The 18256-nt window shown below is 30.3% G+C and overlaps 1 pseudogene; it reads right to left on the bottom strand.

The window, feature by feature from the left end:
* Positions 1 to 5418: 5418 nt before the first annotated feature.
* Positions 5419 to 5536, bottom strand: LOC111740421 (annotated as a pseudogene).
* Between the last annotated feature and the right edge of the window lie 12720 nt (positions 5537 to 18256).

The raw sequence follows: 18256 nt of genomic DNA, 5'->3' as shown, positions 1-18256 counted from the left end.
AACAAATAGGAAAATCGTTCCCCACAATTATAACAAAAACAGTTTTGTTATAGTAAAGCCTATTATAGTAAATTTGAGCCTATTATAGTAAATTTGAAGGTTTATGATACTGGAAATGTGTAATATGATAAATTTACTTTTTAAAGTATTTCTTAATTGTAGAAAAACAACTGTTTAATTGTTGTTGTTATGTCAACTGATGGTTTTTATAATAAATGCATGATTCAGAGTAATTTATCGGTATTTTTCTGAATGAGAAAATAAATTCTTAAAGAATGCCTGCATAATTTAAAGATCCGAGTACTAATGATAGCTCAAATCTCCCTTAATTTCTTGGTTTGTTAATTTTATGATCCTTACATTTTAATGAATATTCCAGATGTTAATTTACATGTTACTTTTATATTATATTTGGTTTATTATGTTAAATGCTAGAAAACCTTCAGTTATGATACCGTCATTATTCAGGGGATTCAAATGGAGATTTGCTCTTGAGGTTTAAATTCCACCAGAATTTGAAATGACATTGGAATTTCCCTAATGAGCCCCTATCCCCCTGAAGCATCAATATACTCAGAATAGTTTTGAACCTAAGAGAATGTTAAAGATATGGGGCAATGTCAGTGATAATATTGTGACAAATTATAATGTGTTAATCAGGAGCAAAATAAGTTACAATAAAATTTCAAAAATTTTATGATAAATTATTTTAAGATTAAATGGAGAACAGAGAAAAACACAGAGGACAGACTTGGCTAATCACTGCACTCTTTGGTTTTCTATTTCACAAATTATCTAATTTATTCCTAATTTATTCCTATCTAATTTATTCCTACAGTACCCCAAGCTCTGAGAATAATATGGTTAGCCATCTGACAAGGATAATGTTAAAACAAAACAAAACTTTGGAATCAAAGCTCATAAATAGAATTGTTGTTGATTCTGTTGCGACTTTGTATTCCATCAAAGTACTTATTATATTTTTCTAGAAACCCAAACTACCACCTAATTCTAGTTCTAGTAACTGTATTCTAATATTTTTACTCCCATTTTTAACCCTCGGTCTTGATTTTCTGACAAATACTACTTCTGTATTATTAATTCCTTGTTTCCTGAAGTCCCTGTTTTGAGTGGAATCTTATCTCCAAAATCCATTTCTACAAGCTGGATATACACTAATTAACGATAGGCTTCCTTGACATTAACATGTCAGTTTTTACAAATGTGGTCTACAAGCAGGTTGATTTGATGTTATTTCAGGTTTGTGAAACACCTGCCTGGAGTTGGCCGGTGATCTCTTCTGATACTGACTCTAAATATATATAAGCTTCCTCAAATAGATTCTTCTATTTTAGATCTCTTTTCTCAACCATTTTACTATTGACATAGTCTTAATGACAGGAGTAACTGTACTAGATGTTATATTTATATATATTTTTTCATTCTCAGTCTTTCCTTTTCAACTCAAATAAGAATAGATCACCGTTCTGCTTAATTTCACAAAGTCCAGTTAATTAGAAGCCTTATTCATACCTAGAGATAATTGAGATGATGAAAGTCTGGACTTTGAACTCATGTTGTTATGGGATCAGAAATTTAGAGATCTTGGAAGAGATGAATGTATTTTCCATGAAAAAGTGACATAAATTATTGGTGTCTAGAGGGCAGACCATGACAAACATCTTCTAAAATGGCTCTCAGTGATGTCTACCCCTCAATATTTACTCTGTTGTGTAACCCTCTCATCTTGAGTGTACATTGGACCATATTCTTTGTCATGGATATAATACAGTAAAAGTGATGGGATATTACTTCCACAATTAGGTAACAAAAGACCGTGACTTTCAACTCTCTCCATATCTCTCTCCTTTTCTCTCTCTTACTTCTTTCTTTCTCTTCTCACTTACTCACTCTGAAGAACAAGCTTCCACGTTATAAGTTATAAGCTTCCCTGTAGAAAGACCCACATGTCAGGGAATTGAGGGTAGCTTCTGGCTAACAACTAGCGAAGAGTCGAGACCTTCAGTTAAACTACCCAGAAGGTACTAAATTCTTCAAATAACAATATGAGTGAACTTGGAAGCAAATACTTCTCTTTTGACTCCTGAGATGGTTCTATTTTCTGGTCTACACCATGATTGCAGTCTTTGGTATCCATGGACTGACATCAGTAAAAAAGAAAACTACATTACCTGATAAAAGAGAATTAGAAATTCCCAGGGCAACTTTAGGAAATAATAAGATAAATGAATAAGTAAAAGTTGAATAATATTGGCGAGAAAGAAGCTCCTGAAAAAAAGGTACTATGGAGAAAATAAACACAGCTAATGGGAATATTAAAGTATTGTGTTGTGAGATTCGTGATTTAAAATACTTCATCTATATCTATACTCTATTAATTCTATTGAGTGATTAGGTTCATTTTGATAGACTCTAATAGAAATTCCTCTCTCTATTGTGTTTGGCGTGTAATGAAAAACAGAATGTTCTAAAGAATTCAGGCATCTCCAGCAAAAAAAAAAAAAATGGCAGGTTGATCAAGTGCATGTATTTTTTTCTCCCTGATGAAAATTCACTAAAATGGCAAAAAGACATCTTTAATACTATAAGCCAACAAAGAAAAACAGAACATAAACAGAGAAAGTTTGGGAAGTAAGAAAGCAGATGAGTGACTTACAAATAATTTTCAGATCCAGTAACCTGAATCTTCAATTAGATGTGAGAAACTGAGAATCAACTTGGTTTTATAACAGAGAAACAAAAGGATAAGGAATTAGTAGTATCATTACCTTCGAAGGAAAAGCTGAAGTAAAATATGGCTTAATATAAAACCTGATATAGAAGCAATTTGATTCCCACATCTCCATTTCCACTCTAAGTATTTTGAGGACTTCCGTATTCTTCCTGACAAAGGTTGGAGGTTTATTTTCTACAAAGTACCCTCATATTAAAAATAGTAATAGTAAGATGTACATCCTGAATATGACATTCTCATTCTTCTTTCCAAATTTGGGAAACTATGGCTTCATCTTCCAGCCAGTAGATTAAATAATTCTTCTTGTCACTCCACGAAAAAAAGGCCATAGATAGTGAAATCATATGTTCCCTAGAAAAACATGGCAGCATGATAACCTTACAGTAAAGTTCACATTCAAGAAACCATGTTCATGTTCATGTGTTCAGAGATTCCAGGTAAGTTTTTAGTCCCCCATTCTTATAAATCAGGGGCCCCCAAACCCTGGGCTACGAATTGGTACCAGTCTGTAGCCTTTTAGGAACCAGGTTGCATAGCAAGAGGTGAGCAGTGGGCAGGCAAGCGAGAGAAACTTCATCTCTATTCCCAGCTACTCCCCAGTGCTTGCATCACCACCTCAGCTTCACCTCAGGTCATCAAGCATTAGATTCTCATAGAAGCATAGGTCTTTGATGTTAAAAAGGTTGGGAACCACTGTTATATATGACAGCGATCTAGGATTTCTAGATATAGGAAGATAACTTCAAACATAAAATAATAAACAACTTGTAGGGAACAGAGAACATGAAAAAAAAAAGCAAACTATACATACACATAAAATTATCCTTTATATGTTCATGAGAGAGACAATTATAACCATAAAACAATATCAAGATTTTATAAAAAATTTAGAAAATAAAGAGCTCTTGGAATTTAAAATTATGATAGCAAAAATAAAAAAAAAATATTCAAAAGAGGAGTTTAAATATAAAGGTGAGGTAGTAATTAAGAAAACATGCAAAACGACATCATAAGGTATATAAATGTCAAATCACTACATTGTACACCTGAAACTGACATAATAATGTATAAGAACTATACTTTAATAAACATTAAAAAACAATGCACAAATTTAAAAAGTTAAATAGGTGTATAATAAAAGAGAAAAGATAGAAAATAATAACAAATAAAGACTTGTCCAGGAAGTTAAAAACCTGAATGTTGTTACTTTGGGAAAGAGATAACAGACAAAATGGAAAGGAGAAACTAATCAAGAAAACAATTCAGAAAAATTTTCCAGAAATGAAAGACTTGGATCTTCGAATGGAAAAAGAATATCAAATGGGTGAAATTAGTCCAAAAACTAAAACACATCATTTCAGACAAAAAAAGAAAAAAAAAATCTACAAACTCCAGATTAAAAAAAAGTAAAAATATCATAGTTTACATATTAAGGATCAGGGAGCAGAACTTTTCAAACTTCTTGAAAACAATATGGAGTTCTGAAAGACAATGGAACAATGTCTTTATACTTCTAAAGGAAAATTATTCCCCATTAAAATTTCTATTTATAGGTAAAGTATTAATTAAATGTGAAGGTAGAATAAAGATATTTTTAGACAAACAAGGTTTTCAAGTGGTTACCTACAATGCATTTCTATATAAGGAAGCAACTATAGCATATTCTCAAAAGAAGGAAGAAAAGTAATTGAAATATATAGGACCTGGAAAACAAGAGACCCACTACAGGATAGATGCAAAGCAAGTTGCCATAATGATTGTGAAAAGAAATGTTATAGGATATTTCAACCAAATCAAATAGTAGTATATCACAAGATTGGGAGAGATTTATCTTGAAAGAAGAAACTGATAGAATACCAGAAGTATTTAAATATCTTGAAAACAGTTTTAAAAAATTGAATGAAAGTTTAGGATTAAATTAAATATACAAATATAAATACACTAAATTTAAAGAATCAAATATTTAGAAACTCCATGGAAAATAAAACTATGCAGATATTAGCTTCCTATATGTTCATCTATAATAATAATAATAATAATAATAACAACAACAATAATAATAATAATATAGATGTTGAATGTTAATTTCACAGAAATTGAGATATAAGTATATTGGAAAGATGGAGATGTCAGAAGGGTGGTGTGTGTATTGAGGGCAGGAGCAAGAAAAGAAGCTAAATTCACATCTTTCATCATGTGAAGCCAGTTTAGATAATGCTTAAAGCTAGAAAATTAAGAATTCGATATAAATGTGTCATTTATATGTAAAAGGTAAAAAACAGTCAGCTAAAAGAGATAAAAATGACAAATTCTAAAGAAACGAAAATGAAAAATGGAGAGGAAGAGTGTAGTTGTACTTGTAACAAATTTAATTGAACTATCAACGTATATTAATATTTGATACAAATAAAAATACAATGAAGAAATTAAAGAGACTTAGGTGCTGACAAACTAAGAAAGTTTTGACCAGAGAGTGATCATATTTCTCTATCTTCAACAAATTTTATAATAAGTTTTCATAACTATATTGGACTTTAATTTTTAAACCTTTCATACTTGCCACTCAAGATAATGAGATATTTTAACAAAAGTATTCTATTATCTGTCTATCTACCTATCTATCTATCTATCTATCTATCTATCTATCTATCTATCTATCTGTTTGTTTATTTTATTGGTCTTCCTAGGTGGTCTCCCATCCAAGTACTAACCAGGCCCAACCCTGCTTAGCTTCCAAGATCAGATTGGATCGGGCGTGTTCAGGATGGCATGGCCATAGACCACAAAGTATTTTAGAGAACATGATCAGGATTTCTAAAAATAAACCCATATCTTTTAGTATGCCAGAGAAAATAACGAGAATAAATTTTCTACTTTAGTATAGTGATAAAAACTTTACAATGAATGGAAGTTGCTATGATTATTGTGTACTGAAGAATGATTGTCGTGTACCAAAGAGTAGAGATAATTATTTCACTCTCTTGATTTAATATTTGAAAATAAAAGATTATTACGGTGGGATTGGCCAGCTGGAGTAAGTGGGTAGTTTCGATAGGTCAGTTTTGAAAAAATATTTGCATTGTGCTTATATTGCTATATTTGTATAGATTATTTAAATGAATGCATATAATTTTCTTTATACTTTGGCCACATAATGGCAACAATGATTTTTTGACACATTTCTGTTAGAAGATTCTCAGCCAATAAGATTAGCATGCTATTTATATTTTTCTTTATCTTATATTATTTCAAGCATAAAGGGAATCATTACCAAATTCATAAATATAATAGATTTAACTTAGAATAATAATGAAAGAAAAAATAAAATTTCCAGAAATTTCTAAGTCAAAATGTAGTGAGTCTAGTAAAACATAGTAAAATAGATTTAGGAAGGAAGATGGCAGACTAGGTAAAAGAAAGGATCGTCTCCTCTCAAGTCCACATTGAAATCATAACCAAATTATAAAACAATCAACGTGGAGAATCACGTGAAGTCTACCTAATCATAACACCTACATCTGATAATATAAATGAGCCACATTGAAGTCAACCCAACATAGGCAACAAATAACCATTCAAAGAAGCACTATTACCCATTCTTCTCAAGTTCTTCCAAAAAATTCAAGAAGAGAGAAGGCTCCCTAACTCTTTTTATGAGGCCACCATTATCTCGATTCCAAAACCAGACAAAGACATTACACAAGAAGAAAACTATAGGCCGATATCTCTTATAAACATTGATGCAAAAATCCTCAACAAAATATGAGCAAACCTAATTCAGCAATACATTGAAAATATCATATACCATGATCAAATTGGACTTATACCTGGGATGCAATGTTAGTACAATATCCACAAATCAATTAATGTGGTACACCACATTAACAAATCTAAAGATAAAAACATATGATCACATCAATAGATGAAGAAAAAGTGTTTGAAAAAATCCAACATCCATTTGTGATAAAAATTTTCAAGAAAGTGGGAATAGAGGAAACATACCTCAACATAATAAAGACCATGTATTACAAACCTACAGCTGACATCATACTCAATGGGGAAAGACTAAAAGCATTTTCCTTAAGATCAGGAACAGGACGAGGATGCTCGCTTTCACCACTCCTCTTCAATATTGTATTGGAAGTCTTAGCCACAGCAATGAGACAAGAAAGAGAAATAAAAGGCATCTGAATTGGAAAGGAAGAAGTAAAATTCTTGTTATTTGCCGGTGACATGATACTACATAGAGATAACTCTAAGGATTCCTCCAAAAAAAAAACTGTTAGAACTGATCATTGAATTCAGTAAAGTAGCAAGTTGTAAAATAAATATTCAGAAGTCAATGACATTTTTATATACCAATGATGATCTTTCAGAAAGAGAAATTACATGCAAAAAAAATAAAGAAGCTGGATCATCTTCTTACACTGTATACAAGAATAGACTCAAAATGGATTAAAGACTTAAATGTAAGAGCCAAACCATAAAACTTCTAAAAGAAAATATAGGCAGTAAACTCTCTGATATTAGCTAACAGTAATTTCTTTTTGGATATATCTCCCCAGGCAAGGGAAACAAAAGAAAAAATAAACAAATGGGACTACATCAAACTAAAATGTTTTTGTACAGCAAAGGAAATCGTCAATAAAACAAAAAGACAACGACTGATTGGGAGAAGATATTTGCTAAGGATACATCTGATAAGGAGTTTATATCCAAAATATATAAAGCACTTATACAACTCAACAACAAAAAACAAATGACCCAATTAAAAAATTGACAGAAGACCTGAACAGATACTTGTCTAAAGAGGAAATACAAATGGCTAATAGACATATGAAAAGATGCTCAAAGTCACTAATCATCAGAGAAATGCAAACTAAAACCACAATAGATATCATCTGATACCTGTCAGAATGGCTATCATTAATAAATCAAAAAAACAACAAGTGTTGGTGAGGATGAGATTGCAAATTGGTACAGCCATTATGGAAAACAATATGGAGGTGTCTCAAAAAATTAAAAATGGATATACTTTTTGACCTCACATTTGCACTACTGGATATTTATCCAAAGAAAATCAAAACAATAATTTTAAAGATCTATGCACCCCAATATTCATGGCAGCACAATTTGCAATAGCCAAGATATGGAAATCAACCTAAATGCCCATCAACAGATGATTGGATAAAGAAATTATGGTTCATATATACATTGGAATATTACTCAGCCATTAAAAAAATAAAATAAAATCTTACCATTTGCAACAACATGGATGGACTTAGAGGTTCTTATGCTGAGTGAAATAAGTCAGACAAAGATAAATACCATATGAAAACTAATGAAAAACAGACTCACAAATATAGTGGACAGTTTGGTGACAACCAGAGTGGAGCGGGGGTTGTAGGGCTGGGAGAATAGGGTGAAGAGTTAAAGAAGTACAAATTAGTAGTTGATAGATGGTCATGTGGATGGGGAACACAGCATAGGGAATGCAGTTAACAATAATATATTGGTTAGGTGGAAAACCGGAGGAGAGAAGGAGCAATTAAGGGGATCATTTTATAAACTATATAAATGTCTAACCAAATACTGTATACTTGAAACTAAGTAAAATAAATAAATAAATTTATTTTTAAAAAAGTTAGTAAGATAGCAAGATGAGTTTATTTCCTGAGAAAATTCCAAATGTCACAAGTGAATTACAAAGAAAATAACTAACATCTGAAAAAAAGGTTGCTTCTCTTATATCTGAGTTATCAGAGTAAAATTGACAGTGTTTTAGTACTGTCAATGTTTGAATCTATAAATTGATTTTTAAAAAGTTTACTGAGAACAATTGTAGGAGACAGTAGAGGGAAAGAGGTCTCTATTTGAGGAACTTAGAAGAATACATATTATCTGGATTCAAAATAATGTTTACTCTTGAATTCAAAGATCGATAAAATAAAATCTTTTCTGTGAGTGGGAAAGACTTGAGATTCTAATAAGCATTTTTTAGACATAAAAATAGGCTAAATATGTTAGATACTTTGTGTAATGTCTAGAATTAGGAACTAGAATTTACAACATTACAAGGTGAAATACTATTATTTTAACAATTGACATCAAAATTCTACCTAAGGAAGGAATTGCCTTTGTTTCACAAATATCCTTATATATTACTTTAAAGGATAGTAAAACTTGGAGGCACGGATTGACAGAAGACAAAGCTATAAAGATGACAGCTCAGTGGCTATGCATGCATGTAAAATAAATCAGGATTGGTTGGAGAGAAGACAAAAGAGTAGGCAGTGAGACCTGATAATTTAAAACTTAGGCCTTAATGGGTTACTAAGAAATTCCTTGTGCTGAGATGATAAATAGTAGGGCATAGGTTTTGGTATCTCTGTAATGTAAATCTCTTTCTTTCATCTCTCTCCACATTCTTAGAAATTCTAATAAAATGCAAATGAGTTCTGAATTGAAGACCATCTTGAAAAATAAATCTAACAAGAATTTGCAGCAATCTTGGGGAAAATTTTAGTCTTTTTTAGTTTACAGATTAGAGATTTAAGGTTCTCTTATATAGATTTCAAAGATGGTCACAACTGACATGCAAATTACAGTATTTTAAAGCTCTGAGTACCACAGCTAAAGTTAAGAGTATCATGTAGCTTGTTAATTATGTAAGGACTACTTTGTTTCCACCTGTGCCCAGAAGTTGAGAAGAGACTATATTTAAAATTGGGAAACCATTTTCTAAGCTAAGGTAGAATTCAGATTGTTAAAAGATAATAGTCAATTGTAATGTCTTCATCAGTCATTCATTCAACAAATACTAATTGAACGACTATGAAAAAATCACTATAAGAAGCACTAGTACAAAGAGATGAATAAACCAAGGCTGATGGTCCAGTGTGAAGACATTAAAAAAAGAGTCACATGAATAGATTTATACTTACAAATTTAAATAAATTCCAAGAAGGTAAAGCATAAAGTAGTATTAGAGATTATTCCGTGGCACCAATATTAGATTTGTTGTCATAGAGGTTTTATCAGAGGAAATGGCATTTAAACTAAGATTTGAAAGATGGGTAAGATTTTCATTAAAAAAAATGAAAAAGGAAAATTAGTTATAATTTGTCAAAAGATCATTGTTCAATTCGACAATAATTGTAGTCATTATTTTTAAACTTCGTATTGATATTATATACATATATCTATATACATGTCTATATACCCCAATTGACTTTCTGTTATAATATAAAAAATGAAAATTTAAACTATAAGTTCAACATTAATCTTATTATTACTGAGCAGGGGAATTAGCAAAGAAAGAATTTCTCCATAAGAATTCTAGGTGAGTGTTTTGAGGATGCAGGATTTGATAGTCTTTCACTGGAAACTTATGTTTAATTCTATATATCTTGGGCATCTCAAAATTGTTAAGAAAAATATCATACCCAACTTCCTGATGAAGTTTTTCTGAGTTTATTTTGCTTTACATTTTCAGGTAAAAAAAAAATACAAATCTCCATAACTATTGCCTGTGAGAGTTTTCAAAGGAAACGGACGTTCTATGAAACACCAGCAAAAAGAATAAAATTTGACATCATATTAAAAGGCCATAATGACTTATATGTACTGAATTATCTTCGAAGGTTTTATTAACAACAGGTTTGTTATCAACAAAGTCAACTTCAGAATTGGAAACCTGATGAGTTTCTTCCTTGTCAAAAGGGGGAATCTTTTTTTTTTTTTCACTTTATTCTTTTTAGTTTTGCATCCTTTCAGAAACTAAAAATATAAGTAGAAATTTATAAAACATGTTTGTTAAATTTGAATACAGTAACAATTTAAAAATAACATCTGAATTTATGCTAAATTTTAAAGGAAATCTATATTTGTAAATAATTTTGAAGTATATTTTTCCACTTATAAAACTATAAAATGACTCATTAGTATGAATTAGTATGAAAACAGAACTGCAGAGTTGTTCATATTCAGGAATGTCTTATCTCAGATTTTAATCATTTAGAATAATTTCAAAATTAGTAGCTACTCTGTCAGTTTTAACTAGTAACCTTGAGTTAGTATATTGATAATTCTTTCATAAAATGAAAGTAAAAATGAAGACAATTATCATCAAAGCAACAATTATTGGCACTATTTTGTTCAAGATACTAAAAAAAGATACTTAACATTTTTATTTTAAAATCTACCAAAATGAACCAATCAGGAAATTTAATTTAGATAATTGTACTGAGATTTATTATTTTTAAGGTCAGGTGTAGAAGGTATACATTTATCTGAGAGGAATGGACTTTTCCTACCGTCAAAACTTTATTTTTAGATTAAAGTATTCATTATGAACTTAAGAATAACATTTTATTCTTATCAAAGGTTTTAAAATTCTAGTTCTCCTTCCTCCCAAATAAAATTCTACTACTAGATCTTTGATTAGTTACAAAGCAACCATTTCTTCAGAGATAATATCCTATTACATTTTTGTCACCTTGAAATTCGAGGACTGTTAAAACTATATATAGCATATTTCAGTTCTTGTCTGAGCAGGCTAAGGAAACATTGCAGTACAAGGTAGTAACTATCTGGCTGGAGACATTAAAATGGGGGAAAGCTAAATAACGAAGTAAAAAAAAGGACATAAATAGCGGAAAAATTATGCCTAGCACTATGAAAGCATTCATTCTCATTACATTAAATACTCTCTTCTATTTTCTCAGTCTATTTATTCTTCAAAATCTAACCCTGCTTTTGCCACTTCTACAAAGCCTACCTGACTTCACATATTCTCTTTCACTTTCTCCTTCTATAGCAATTTTAGATTATATCAAAAGCTAGAATTAATTACATGATAATATATATATATATATTACATTTTTTCTCACCAAATAATTATGTGAAGTAGTAAAAAAAGCATAAATTTTGAAGTTATATTTTAATTCAAGTCCATAACCTTGGGTGAATTATTTAAACTTCTGAACATTAATTTGTCAAGTGTAAAAAAGTGACAATGATAACATATCCAAGTGTTGATTGGGAACTAATGTCTCACAATACAAAAACCTCTCAGAGGTGTTATCATGTAGGAAACAATAAGGATCTGTCTTTTATTAATTAATGAATTATGATCATTAGCATTATTTAGTAGTGCTAAACAGAGTAGACATTCTGTGCCCACTTGGTCTTGTAATAATATAAGTGATGGTGGATTAGTGAAATATGTAGCTCTAATGGTAATATATATTCATCAAAGTCATAACTTTTGTTTCAGATTGATTCTAAAAGATATCTTTGAGAAGCTTATGTTGAAATTTGTTTATTCAAAAAAGGATATCTGTAAAATTGCATTAGGTTCTATATTCAACATTTTAATGTAGACATTGTTTTTCTAGAGAAGATCCAGAAAAAAAAAATAATTAGGATGTTGAGGGGTCTGGAATCCATGCTATACAAGAACAATAAAAAAAAATGGGGTTATTTTCTCAGGGGAAACATAAAACCTTATTCAAATATTTAGTTAGGTATGATATTAATGAAAGACAAAACATATTTTTCCAACAAATAAATGTAAGAAAATAACTTATAACAAGGCAGATATTTACTTACTTTAATATAAAACCTTCTATCCAATAAATGAATGGAATGATTAGCATTTGTCACTGAAGATATTTAAGCACAGACTTAACAATGACTATTTGCCAATATCAGACAAGAAGTTGGATAAACTTAACAAAGGATCTGGAGGACTTATAGTCTGAAAACAGTGAGACATTATTACAAGAAATTGAAGAAGACACAAAGAAATGGAAAGATATTCTGCGTTCATGGATTGGGAGAATCAACATAGTTAAACTGGTCATATTACCTAAAGCAATATATAGATTTAATGTAATTCTCATCAAAATCCTAAAGGCACTTTTTTCAAGAAATAGAATAAAAAATTACCAAGAACATACAATGGAGAAAAGAAAGCCTCTTAAATAAATGGTGCTGGGAAAATTGGAAAGCCACATGCAAAAGAATGAAACTAGACTGTTATTACTCAAAATGGATCAATGACCTAATTATAAGACCTGAAACAATAAATTGCATAGAAGCAAATATAAGTTACAAACTCAGTGAATTTAGAAAGGACCTAGAATTTAGAGAGGATTTTATGAATTTGATCTCAAAGCCAAGGGAAATAATAGCAAAAATAAATAAGTGGGGAAATTAAAAACCTTCTGCACAACAAAAGACATCATCAATGAACCAAAGAGGCACTAAGCTGAATGGGAGAAGATATTTGTAAACAACGTCTCCGATTAGGAGCTAATATCTAAAATGTATAAAAAGCTCATACAACTCAACAACAACAATAACAAAACAATCAATCCAATTTAAAAATGGGCAGAGAACCTGAACATACACTTCTCTAAAGAAGACATACAAATAGACAAGAGACATATGAAAATATGCTCAACTTCACTAGCTATTAGGGAAATGCAAATCAAAACCACAATGAGATACCACCTCAGGTCTGTAAGAATGGCTTCTATCAACAAGATAAGTAATGAGTGTTGGAGAGGTTGTAGAGGAAAAGGAAACCTTATACACTCTGAAGGGAATGTAAATTGGTACAGCCATTATGGAAAACAGTATGGAGGTTTCTCAAAAAGTTAGAATAGAATTATCATATAACCCAGCGATTTCTTTTAGGGGTATCTACCCCTAAAACTTGAAAACATTTATTCATAAAGATATATGCACCCCGATGTTCATTACAGCATTATTCACTGTGGCAAGACATGGAAACAACTGAAGTGTTCTTCAATAGATGATTGGATAAAGATGCAGTGCATATATACAATGGACTATTACTCAGCCATAAGGAGAGTTGAAATATTCCCATTTGTGACAACATGGATGGATCTTGAGATAATCGTGCTAAGCAAAATAAGTCAGACAGAAAAAATCGCGACCTATATGACTTCACTCATATGTAGGATATAAAAACTGAAAACAACCAATGAACAAGACAAGCAAACAAAAGCTCATAGCTACAGACAACATTTTAGTGGTTACCAGAGGGTAAGGGGGATGGAGGGAAGGTAGATAAGGGTAAAGCGGGGTCACATATACGGTGACGAAAGTAGATTTGACTTTATGTGGTGAACACACAATACAATATACAGATAATGTAATATAGAATTATACACTTGAAACTTATAAAATTTTATTAGCCAGTGCTGCTCCAATAAATTTAATTTTAAAAAGTTCGACTTCGTACACATCATTTCCCTAAAGTCTGATTTTATTCTTATCAATTATAAAAATTTTACCTCAAAATAATAAGCAGAATAAATTTCAGAGGTCTTTACTATCCCACACATACAACAAGCAGCACTCTTCCTGGGTTCTCGGTGGTAGAAAAAGGGGTATAAAGACTTTCCTAACTTAAGCATTGCTTAGCCCTAATCTTGTTTCTTCTACTGAAACACAGAATTCTAAAAATATGTATTTACTGGTATAATAAAATATTCTTAATCTATAATTTAATATACAGCGTTATTCCATTGGTAGCAATGAAGAAAACAATAAATGGCATTATTATAATAGAGATTAATGAATATTTTTAAATTAAGAAATGTATGCATGAGTTGAATGAGTCCACATTCTAAGTCATTGTAAGAGTAAATATTACTCTTGATAGTTATTTTAACTAACACAATTAAGGTAAAATTTCAAATATTTATATCTTAGAAATGACATAGTGTATATGAGTTCAAAAAGAAAGAATAAAATTATAAGAAACTATGAGCAAACATTTTTATAGTTTAAATAACTGATGTTATTTGTTACATTGCCTACAGTTTATTCCTAGAAATAACGAATTTACTTCAACATAACTGTCATTTGAAAAATTTACACTATTAAAACAAGTCCCTTTTATGACCAGTATAGCTATTACTTATCAAGAAGCTATGTTTCACTTGTAATTTAATTTAAACTAGTTACTGTGTGTTAATACTCTCCTTCCATACATTTAATGCCCTTGCTATCATTGACTGTTGTGTTGCTTTACAATTGTAGAGTTATTTTGCTTGCTTTAACTTTTTCAGAAATATTTTATACTATTTTTTTTATTTTTATATTAAAACTAATATAAGCTAATTAGGCCAGGATTACATGGTAGAAAAGTAAAAGCAAAGTCCAAAGAATCCCTTGAATTTGTATTATATAGACATAAACTAAAAACCATTCAGAATCTCAAAGAATATCATTTGCTTAAATTATTCATATTAACTCATGCTTTTCCAATTTCTCCAGGTAAATAGCATATTTTCACTTTGAAATACATAACTTAATCTAGTGGCCATGATAAGCCTTAGTTTATCATTTTAAAAGATAAATTTAGCAAAAAATCTTGAAAAGTTTGTTTTTCTTAAAAAATGTATAGCTTTAAGAAAATCTCTTGAGATTTATAAACATTGGTAATTTTAAACTTATATACTTCTTTATATCTTAATATATTTCCCTTGCTACCTATTTGGAGATATACTTTGAGCATGTGTTTGCACGCACATGCACACTATAACACAAATGGAAAATTGTACTAACGGTAACATCATTAATGTTTTATTAGTGTCTCTATATGCCCATGCCCAATTTACAACTCTGAGTAAATCTCCTACCTCATCTTGCTGTAATATTTCCAAAAATGAACAAGGAATGTCTTACTGTGAACCATAGTCATCAAGCAATATATCTGTTGTTTCTCACTGCCTCCAATCTCCAGATATGTAAAATTCAATAAATTGAATAATATACAATTAATTTACATGCATTTATTTTATCGAACATTTTCATTAAGTCATTTTTTACAGCTAAATAATTTAATGTCATTGACCACCTGAACTAACAATATTTTATATTAATAAAAAATAACAATTTGGCCTTAAGTTATGAGAAATTATTTTTCTTTTGAAATTATTTGAAAAACGTACATAATTTTAAGATAAAATGTTATATGAGAAACTGAATTTTGCAAGAAAATACTAGATAATCATAGAATTGTGAAAGTATTAATCACTTTACCCTAGTTTGTTAGTTCTAATATGATTGACTCAGATTGGTTGAAATGGACATTTATTATAATTTTCATTTTTGAAAACCCAGGGCAAAAATCCACTTTTTATTTGGAGGATTTCTCCATTATGTGGGCCTTGTTGTGAGGCAGGTCCCACTTCTCAAGGCAGAAACTACCTGGGTTACCATGATCACTTTTGACTAGTATATGGGCACATATTTTAGATTAAGCTAACTGGATATTGACATCTGGAATGTACAGTTTTCAAGTAGCGATGAAAAGGTAGGATCAATTGAGAAATTGTATGTAGTGGCATGAGTTACCTTAAGATTTCATTGGCAGTGAGTTTGGATGCTCAGTAGCTGTAGTATCCAACAACCATGGTGCTATTTTAACAAGACCAATATTATTATGTTTCTTGAACCTTGCCTCCTTTGTTGTCTGCCAATTTTTTAAACTTAGTTGTCTAATCATCCATAGATTATGTGAGCTCTCAATTATCTTTCTTTTTAAATCAATTTCAACTTAAGTTAAGTAGATTTTATTTTTGTGGCCTAAACCAAAATACATTACTAATAATACATAAAGAGGTACCAGGTGTGGATTACAGGCAACAGACACAGGGGAAACAGGGAACTGAAGCATGGATAAGTGACTATATTAGAGATAAAGAGTGAAAATATCATTTTGTATTCAAGTATGAAACATGGCAGATCATAGTACATAGTGATAATGTAGTTATCATTCATATTCAATTTGAATAAAGTGTTCATTCAATGCAAGACTATTCCTGTGTCACAGAATACTATGTAAGACTTGAAAATTCATGGATTATAGATTGGGGTGGCTGCTTTTGACAGCAGTAAAAGAAAAAGAATGAAAGCACAAATTATTAAATTCTCATTTCAAGGCAGGAATTAGAACACTGGGACTTCTTATGACCAAAGTATAATAATTCTTTCTCTTTTAGCACAAGGATGAATTTGCCAAAAATCTAAACTTAATGTATAATTTCATATTTTGCTAAATTATAACATCTGCTATATCAATAGCCTTCCAAAGTATTTAAGGTTAATAAGTAATAATTAGAAACTAATGTGATCTTTCAATATAACTGTGGACCTTCTGTATCTTTTCTTTGCAGAAATGTTTACTCAAATCCATTGTCTACTTTCCAATCAAGATTCTGTTTTGTTTTGTTTTTGTTTTTGTTATTCTATTGAATTATATATTTTGGAAATTAACCCATTATCAGATATATGATCCGCAAATATGTTCTCTCAGCTTCTAAGTTAGATTTTCATTCTGTTGACAGTTTCCATTGCAGTGCAAAATGTTCAGATTTGATGTATTTCCATTCATCTTTTTTTTTTTAATTTTGTTGCTATGCTTTGGGTGTCATATCCAAGAAACCATTGTAAATAATTTTAAAAATGCGAATAAAAATCATAATGAGATATCTCACATCTGATAGTATGACTATTATCCAAAAACCAAAATATATGTTTTGGTGGGGATGCGGGGAAATTAGAACCTTTGTAAATTGTCAGTGGGAATGTAAAATGGTGAAGCCACTGTTGAAACAGTATGGAGTTTCCTCAAAAAATTTTTTAAATACCAAGAAACTACAGTTAGCATCATACTTAGTGATTAGAAAGTTGAAACTATTTCACTAACATCAGGTATAGGGCAAGAATGACCCCTCTCCCAACTCCTTTACAACATCATGCTGGAAGTACTCTCTAAGGCAATAAAGAAAGAAAGTATAATAAAAATATACAGATCAAGAAAAAATACATAAAACTGTCTTTTTCACAGATGATATGCTAAAAAGAATATCCAGAAGAATTTAGGAGCAACAACTACAACAAAATTTTTTGGAACTAATTAGCAATTATAGTAAGAATGCAGAATACAAACTTGATATACAAAATTCAATTGTCCTATATACAAACAATGAACAAACTTAATGTGAAATTAAAATCACAATACTATCTATAATAGCACTCTGTAAATAAAATAATCAGGTATAAATCTAATAAAACATATACAAAACATATAAGGAAAACTAAAAATAAACTCAAATGAATGCAATAAAATAACTAAATAAATGGAGAAATATTTCATGTTTATGATTAAAATACTTAATATTTTCAAGATGTCAGTTTTTCCCAAAATGATCTGTAGATTTAATGCAAACTCAGTCAAAATTCCCATAATTTGTTATGTGAGTATCAACAAACTGATTCTAAAGTTTAATATAAAGAGGCAAAATACCAAGAATAACCAATACATTATTGAAGGAAAAGAATGATATTAGGGGACTGATGCTGCCAGGCATCAAAACTTGCTATAAAGCTGCAGTAATCAAGACAGTGTGGTATTGGCAACAGAACAGAGAAATAAATCAATGGAACAGGATACAA

Source organism: Pteropus vampyrus, unplaced genomic scaffold (genome assembly GCF_000151845.1).
Source record: "Pteropus vampyrus isolate Shadow unplaced genomic scaffold, Pvam_2.0 Scaffold63, whole genome shotgun sequence".
Taxonomy (NCBI): Eukaryota; Metazoa; Chordata; class Mammalia; order Chiroptera; family Pteropodidae; genus Pteropus; species Pteropus vampyrus.
This window is presented reverse-complemented; position numbering and strand designations above follow the sequence as displayed.